The sequence below is a fragment of the Pteropus alecto genome, unplaced genomic scaffold (genome assembly GCF_000325575.1).
Source record: "Pteropus alecto unplaced genomic scaffold, ASM32557v1 scaffold106, whole genome shotgun sequence".
Lineage (NCBI taxonomy): Eukaryota > Metazoa > Chordata > Mammalia > Chiroptera > Pteropodidae > Pteropus > Pteropus alecto.
In genome coordinates, this window is record NW_006442103.1 from 13,086,036 (window position 1) to 13,094,810 (window position 8,775).

At 42.9% G+C, this 8,775-nt stretch overlaps 1 protein-coding gene and 1 long non-coding RNA gene across 2 annotated transcripts in view; one reads left to right on the plus strand and one right to left on the minus strand.

Annotated features, from left to right (window-relative positions):
- Positions 1-4,430: 4,430 nt before the first annotated feature.
- Positions 4,431-8,630, minus strand: LOC107196233. The gene is made up of 4 exons (XR_001517608.2): positions 8,406-8,630; positions 5,766-5,918; positions 4,894-5,034; positions 4,431-4,683 (listed from the first exon to the last, which is right to left on the minus strand). It is a non-coding gene; the product is annotated as an uncharacterized LOC107196233 (long non-coding RNA).
- The window catches only part of HIPK1 (homeodomain interacting protein kinase 1), a 49,580-nt gene continuing 49,181 nt past the window's right edge, over positions 8,377-8,775 (plus strand). The window contains exon 1 of the mRNA XM_006919657.3: positions 8,377-8,707. The gene's annotated coding sequence lies outside the window, so the exon portion shown is untranslated. The remainder of the gene's footprint in view (positions 8,708-8,775) is intronic.

The following is an 8,775-nucleotide window of genomic DNA, read 5'->3' on the forward strand; positions in this document are numbered from 1 at the left end:
TTGGATTGAGTAGGGAGCCAGAGCACACAGCCTGTTTGTTTTAGTATCCAGGGCAGAGACCAAGGAGCCAGCTGGAGGAAGAGGCGGGGGTGTGCAGTTCTGCCCTGTCCTCCTCACATCCTGACAGAAATGCCAAACTAATAAGCAGGACAGCAGATAGCACAGGCTCAGAGGGCACATGGGTAAAACTGCTTCAGAATGGAGCCTGGAGCCTTGAGCCTTCATAATGAAGAAGCCTGTTTCTTGTCCAGGAAAAACAGGTTTCCTACTTTGGGAGGAAGACATGAAGAGTTTAGAAAGCAAAATAGGTCCTTGCTCTTGGGCAGGCTGTGTTTTGTCAGTGACTTTCACTGTAAGCCCCACCATGGGCCCACTAGGAGGCGCAGGTGAGGCATGTGGGGCAGCAGGGAACCTGGGCATTGTCCTGGGCTGAAATCCAGGGCGCCCTGGGCCAGCAGAGACCATGCTTAAATAGAGCCTCTGTTCCTCACCTAAACCCACTGAGGTACCTGCTTCTCCTGATCACCATGGACATTAGATCATTGGGAGAATTCCTAGCTCTGCCTCCCACAGGATAGGTACTTCAAATATTGGTTCTTGGCCTCTGGTTCTTTAAAAATTCTTCTGTATGTAAAATAAATTTTGGAGGTTAAGATATAAAGAAGAAAAAAATTCTTCCATGTAGATCAATTGTTTTAGTCTTTTTCTGTGCATGTAAATATAAAATGTTTTTTTCAAAGTTGGGTAATACTGTATAGCTTTATATCTTACAGTATACTTTCTTAATATCGAGCATTTTCTTGTATCATTAAATATTGCTCAAAATATAATTTTTAATATTAAATATGTAGTATGATGCCCTATCATAAGGGTATATTTTAAACCATTTCCTTATTCAACATTTCTATTACCCTTTTTTAACACATATTACAGTGAACATCCTTGTGCATATATCGTGGCATTTTTGTTTATTGGAATAAATTACTGGAAGTGATTACAGTTTTCAGTTCTTGGTGCAAATTGTACCCAATTGCACTACAAACATGTTTTCTTACCATCCTTCTTGAAGAAGAGGATAGTATTAAAATACCTTGAAGATTCATTAAGTTCAAATGATATTATTAGAACGGTACATGTAAACATGGAAAATTATCTTGTGTATTGGTAAATATTTACTAAGCTGTGTGGACAAGGCTCAACCGACTTCCTCTAAGTGCTTCTTGCTGTCTCACTTCGGTGCTGCCCAAAGGTGGCAGAGAGAGATAAGGCGGTCTTCAGGACCAGGGGCCCCAGACTGGCTTTCTCGTCTAGCAGCAAGGAAACCTGTTCACTCTTGGCATGTTCTGTGTCATGCGTTATTCCCTGAAGTGGCATCTGTACGAATTCAGATGGGGGAGTAGAAGCAAAGGGCTTTGAGAAATTAGTTGTTGGTGGCATGTTTGTGTTTTAGTAATAGGAAAATTCCATACTATTCTAAAGTAAATTTGGCTACTTATAATAGAGATTGGCAATTGCTTTGTTTGATTTCTCAATACTCTCATATACAAATGCTGCATGGCATATATCTAAGTAGCTCATTTATTTTACTTTTAGAATCTAAGGATGACCCCCATAGATCCCTGAAGAGCTTGCATTAGGCCTGAAGGTACTGGGAGGAAGGAAGTTCCCTAGATATCAATGAGTTATTTGTTTCAGGATCTGTGGAGAAAAGTACTTTTTCACAAGGAGACTGATAGTGACTTTAGTCCCTTTAAAGAAGGACATTTGCCTGGCTGGCTTTGGAGGACCATCTCTCACTTCTGACCCAGACTTCCCTTTGTGGTAGGAAATAGGATATAAGCGAGTCTGCTTGTTCAAGAAACAGGATTTGGACCTGGGTCCTCGGTCTCAAGCCCACACCAAGGGAGACAGTTCTCTGTGCTCTTGAAGTGGTTCTTAAGCAGGAGAAATTCTGTCTGGGCTCCAAGTGCACATATTTCTGACACTATCACGAGTGAGCAGCTGTCAGTGTGTTACCTGCCTCCCACCCATCGCCCTTCGTAACCACCGCGACGATATTTTGAGGTCATGGTGCTTCCCCTATTATCCAAGATATCCCACCTACATCAGTACAGAATGATTCTTATCACAAAATGGTGAACAAAACAGAACATGTCCTGCCCACCAGGAACTCATTTTAATGGAGAGAGAGAGTTTGCATAAATATATACCAGATAGTGAAAAGTACTAAGAAAATAAAACTGGCTAATAGGGGTGGGGAGCAGTTCAGAGACGGGTCAAAGGTGTTTCTGTGGGACTGAAACTTAAGATGAGACCTGAGTGATGAAAAGGAGCCAGTCAGGTGAAGACCTGAAGGGAGCATCAGCCTGAAGACCGTGTGATGGGAACAACCTTCATGCATGTGGCCTAGGGGGAAAAGAGATGAACTCAGAGAGGGAGGCAGAAGTAGGATCAGAAGTGACAAAGAAGTTTGGGTTTTATCTAAGGGTAACGGGAATCGATTGGCGTGCTTTCACATAGGGAAATGATACGCTCTTTTAAAAGCAACGGATAGAGAATGAGGCAAGAATGAAAACATGAATTCTAGCTAGGAAGCTCTTGGAGTAGTGAGAGAGACTGGTGAGGTGGACTAGGTTTTTGGAAGAAAGGCTTTGCGTGGTGTTTGGATATGAATCCATTAGAGTTAACTTCTTTGGCACAAGCAGCTAAAGGAACAAAGACACCTTTTCCTCCACCAAAGCTTCCACAAAGGAAAAGTGTATATATAACCATACATGCACCATAGATATTATATGGGTGCACATATTTGGGGGGAATAAAAAAGAAGAAAAAAAGAATGAGTTTATTTACAATATAAGTAAATAAGTGGAATATTTTATGAATTAGCACTATTTCCTATAATAGACATGTTTTATAACTATGTACTAAAAAAAAAGAAAACATAGTTTACTTGCTTTGGAGTCAACACAAGCCTTAGGGTTAGAGGTCACATTTCCTGAGAGACAATGACTCCTCAGTAAAAAATTTCATGTATCAGAGAATACTTACTTTTTAAATTATTATGAAGTTTTAACTTTTATACAGGATAACAGTCCTGATCTTTGAATGTCTGCATCTGTAAGGAGAGATCTATAAGATATAATGGAGAACAGAGCATAGCTGTTCAATTTACCAAGTTGTAACATTCTACATTCTTACAGAAGAGCACCAGAACGAACAAGGTAATTTTGGGTTCACGAGAGTGCATCTTCTCTGCAAGGCTCCTAGTCCACATGGACAATTAAAACCCTCCTTTTTAATCAAGAAAGGAGTTAAAATACATATCTATTATTATTCTGTATTTCACTTCTCCTATTTTCTGATTCCACAGACAGTACCAGTGGAGATGAATGGTGGTGGGTTCTGGATTTTTGGGGGAAGTAACATTAAAGAAATGTTCTGATGGATGGAACGCAGGAGGTAAGGAAAAGGTATAATCACTTCCATTTTAAGTATGATGAAAGTGGGTCTCATGAGCATGTCCACTAGCACACCCCAGTAACTAAGGAGTCAGTATTCCCCCTGACATCAGGTTCCAAAGCCCATGTGTTTCTTCTATACTGAGCATCCTGGGAGCACTGAGGTTGGTCAGGCAGAAGTCTATGTCACATCAGAGTTTTCCTGGGCACCTCCTTCTACCCCACCCGCAACAGAGAGAACCACTTGCTAACCACTTGATGACAGCTTACAGAGTTTACAAAAAATAAGTTTCTAAAAATAATAATAAAAAATTTAAGTTAACTTCACAGCCAAAGGGGAGGTGGAAATTGTTATTTTGAGATTTTCTTACACTCTATAGTTAATTGAATTCTGATACTTTGAGCACTGTGAATAAGCACTCGGTAATTTACTCAGCAAAAGAGTAAGTACTAACCACATATCGGGAATTGTGTTAGGCAAGGGATACTAACTACATTAGGACTTTTTTGATTTCTGAGTTTATGGGAAGTGCAAAATGACTTGGCACAAATAATATCCAATTGTGAAATTTCCTGTCCTGATTCACTGCCCTCTCCCATGTGGGTCTCTGTGCCTTCCCAGAGCATTTGTTTTGACTTTGGACTTTGCTGAGAATTGATGATACAGAAAGATATATGGAATGCAGTTGCTAAAGGCTGGTGTAACCCTTGGTCAAAGAAAAGATGAGAAGCTATGGAATGGTGGAGGCATGATGATGAGAGATGATGATCATCCAGAGAAAGAGAGAAAAAAAGCACTATCCCCTGGTTTTAGTGGGGAGGAAGATCTGAGGAGAAGTAAGTATGGGTGGTATGAGTATTCAAGGCATTTGCTCTTCTCCCAGCATAATTTCTGGGTCGACCCTTGAAAATCAGGAAAATTAGGGATAAAGTTCTTGCCCGTTATCTCTAATTCCTGCAAACCTCCCATCTTCTTTTTCTTTTTTATTGAGGTGAAATTCACATAACATACAATTAACCATTTGAAAGTGCACAGCTCAGTGACATTTAGTGCCTTCACGGCATTGTGCATCCATCACCTGTATCTAGTTCACTTTCCCCGTTTTTATTTGCATTTGACTCCTCCTCCTCTTTAACCCCAGAGGCATGGCCTTCGTCCAAACTCCTATTCCACCAAAGCCATCGTTTCTCCTGGGATGGACTGTCCTCAAAATGTCCTATTCTGCTGCAAAAAGAAAAAGAAACTAGCAATACTTAGACTTGAGCCAGGTAAGTCAGACTCCTACCCGCAATGACACTATTCAGCCCAGCAATGACCCAGCTTGAAGTGGGGAGATGCTGGGGAAGGAGGGAAGTGGGGAGGCAGCGAGGAGACAAAGCCTTCTCCCAATACAGAGAAGGAAGCTTTGGGATGAAATGGAGAGTACTCACTCACCTGATTATCCTGGGTAGCTTCCCAAGAGGTGGGCACTTCACTTCTCAGCTTTGGTTTTAGTTTCTAAGCCCAAAGCCATCTGGCACAGATCTGGTAAGCTCTTCTTCCCAGAGTACTTGTCACTCCTAGGAGCTCATGTCCCTTGTGTATAATATAATGGCATATTTATTCTTATGTTCACATGAAAAATGTACTTAAGGTCAGTACTAAAAACAAATAACGTCTCACTGATGCCCCAGCAGAAGTAGGGCTGTCTTATTTAAGTCCCTGCTCAGTCTACAGCAATACTTCTAGAAGCTTCCTCAGTGACTTCCAGACACAGTTAACTGTAATATTCTTCAGCACTTTTAATGCCACTTGGAGGACCAATGTCATAGACATGTGATAATTGTTTCCAATCTGTCTCCTTAACTGTGTTTGCGAGACCCTTGAGGGAAGGAAATGTGCTTTATTCTATTTATTCTTTTTATTCTGTCTAACTCAGTGTCTGGTACTTATTATACAGTCAGGAAATCCTAGTAGAATAAAAAAAGTTCTATTCTAACCTCCATCATGCATCTTGGATTTGCCCTCTTTAAAACCAGTTAAAGGGCCAGAACAACTTTTCCCAGCTTATTTGTGTGAAAAGTGATACAGAAATCAGTCAGAATAGTTCAGTTCATGATCTCCCAGATGTAGCAGAAGTGGACATTACAGACCCAAGCAGCTTCCTTGGTTATGGAGAGCTGAAGATGGGAGTTGACCAGAACAGATTCTATCACCCAGCTGGACCAAACTACCTTCCCAGTTTGCCAGTTACCACTCATATTATGAAAAATCCTATCTAGGAATTACATTACTTCTGTCCCCACTGTTACTAAAATTGTTCTTACCAAGATCACCAGCGACCTTCCGACTGCCAAGTCCACTGGCCGCTCTTGACTCCTTATCCTCCTTTACTTCTCATAACATTTGGTCACCACAGATTAGCTCCTTCTTCTAGAAAATCTCCCCTACTTCTCTTCATCAGTTAAGACCGATTTTAGCTGCAAATAATAGAAAACTTGTCTAACAATGTTCTCAAAACATAAGAACATTTATTTACTTAAAAAGAAATCCAGAAGTGAGTAGTTAGTTCCTGGTTCATTCAGAAACTTCACTATATCAAAGACACACTTTTCCATCTGTCTACGCTGCCGTCCTCAGCATGCTGTTTGTCTTCATCATTGCTTGTCGTCACATTTATGGTCACCACATGGCCATGGCAGCTCCAGGACTCTTGTTTTTGTTCTTCTGTTGCCCCAAAGGATTTTTCCATGTTCTGCCTCCTATCCTTTACTTCAGACCTTCGCTCTCGTTTGGTTTTCTAACTTACAATTGTTGGCTTCTACCCGAATTCTTTTCTTCTTGGCCAGTTCATTTCACAACTTATTTGGATAGTCTTCCCAGCTTCTCTCAAGACACAGCCTTTGGTCAGCTTCTTCTATTTGGTCTTAAGCACTGCAGCTCCTGAGCAAATGACTTCTTACCTGCAACACTGAACCTAGGCTGCAGGCCCTAGAAGGATGCCAAACCCTACGTGAGACTTGAATGCTTCCAATCACCAATAGCTCCATCTCCCCTCTCCAGGTGCTCTGACTTTGTCTGGGAGGACAAAGCAGTTCACATATCCACCCCCTACTCTCCATGTTCCCTGCTTGACCAAACCCTCAACACTGTTTTCTAATCAGGCTCTTTCTCTAGTCTTCACCCACTCCAGCCAGCCATCTTCCTCACAGCCACCAGTTCTCTCTGTAAAGCACAGCTTCCTTATTACCTGATTAAACCTCTAATAAGCTCATCATCGTCTTTCAAAATCTGACCCACCTTACTAATTCCACATCCTGCCACTTCTCCGCTGAACTGTAAGCTCCTTCAGGGCATGGACTAAACCTTTTCTTCTTTCTGTCTTTAATTTCTACTTTAGTGCCTGTCAGAGGTACTCAATAGATCTTGTTGAATGGACAAGTAAACTCCAGCTTTGTTAAACTTTGAAACTTCATTGACAACACCATGCTCAGATACCACCTTCTCTGAAGGCGGTCCTTGACTCCATCATTCAAATCTTGTATTTGTCTCCATGCATTTTTTTCTCTCACTGGACTATAAGCTCTCTGAGGGCAAAGACCATGTCATATTCATCTTGCATCTGATCCGGTATCTGGGAGAGTGCCTGGCATAGAGCAGGCACACAAGCTGTTTCTTGAATGAATGAATGAATGAATGGTATTAGAGAAGGGAAAATACTAGATTTTAAGTTCTCCGCTTAGGCAGACTGAGGAAATGACCTAATAATAATGAAAATAGAGATCATCAAGAATAAATATGGTACAAATAAGTCAATTAAGTAGTCAGATAGTGACTATGCAGAACTGAACAATTAGAATAAAATGGTAATCAATCAGGAAAAGCTCCCAAAAGGTGAATTTTGAGATGTGTTTGAAAAGAGGAAAGGGATGAAACTCGAGCCAGTAGCTTAGAAGCATGTCACGGAGTTGCCTTGCACCAAGGCAGGGTAAGTAATAAGTGTGTTCACAGCCTGCCTTTTGAGTGGGATCTATTCTACTCCAGAACTCAAGTTCTGCCTTTTTCTTGCCTCCCCGCACAGGCAAGCTTACCCACTCCACTCTGTGTCTTGATGCTTCCCATCCCTAATGTAGGACTTTATGTTCTCTCAGTTTCTGCGGAAATAAGCAAACAAAACTGTCCTGTTTGGCTAACCCTTGTCCTCTAGGGAAATAACTTTCCTGTTCCAGATAAAATAGAACTGCTCCCAGTGTTGTTAAGCCAGGAGAAAAACCAAAGGTAGCACAGCCACTTTAGCACATCTTCACAAATTTTTTTTTTTTTTTTTTTGGTGGGGAAAAGGGGGCCTAAAGAGTTCAAGGATGTATGGGTGAGATTTGAGAAAGGGCTTGATAGCCGAATCTTGCCTTAGCCACATCCACCCCCTCCTCAAAGAGAATATGCAAGTACCCATGGGGCTGGACAGTCACTTTGAGGGCTCAGATCAGTGCAGCCTCTAGAACTTGTGGGATGGAAAAAATAGATTATACTCCTGTCTCCCTAAAAATGTCCCCCACTTTAGGAATCAGAACATTTTACATGGTAGCAGATATATGTGAAATCCCACAGAATGTCTTGATCCTGGGAGATGGCATGTTTCTTTCAACTGGGGTAACCTAGTTTTCACACAGTGTCCATTTTTTCCAGAATGTTGTGTGCCCAGAGCATTCCATTTCCCAAATACCGAGCCTGACCATCTCCCGGTAGAGGCAAGAAAATTATGGTAGCATTCGCGCGCTGCACGTTTTGAGGGGTTGGATTCAGAGCACAGCTATTCTTTCTCCCCTCCTAATGCAAACGCGGGTTCCCAAGGCAGCAATGGGAGAGCCCCCTAAGTGGCTCCCGGTGTACCCGTACACGGATGTCACCGCTAGAACGTCTCTATATGGCAACGAAACATTAAAGCCTAAACTGAGGTAATTCCTCACCAGCAGGGGGGCTTCCCGTGTAGGCACTGCCTCTCCGCGCGCTGCCCAATTTCTGGGGGTGTCACACTAGACCGTGGTGATGTCACACTGGCTGGGCTGACATTTTACATCTGGACCCCTCACCGCCACCAGGCACATTTAAATCACCACAGGGTCTGCCGCGGAGACGGGGCGGGGAGCCCGGGCCCTGCCCTCGATTCACGCTGGCTCCCCACGGAGGTCCCCAAGCAGGCCCACCGGCTCCCGCCCGGGTCCGGGCGATGCGGCTGTCCTAAAGCGCCCGCTCCGGCCCTTCCGCCTCAGTAGGTATCATGGCGCGGAGCGGGTGAATAGTTCCCGCGGGGCGGGGCCGGCCGGATGGGGGCGGCTG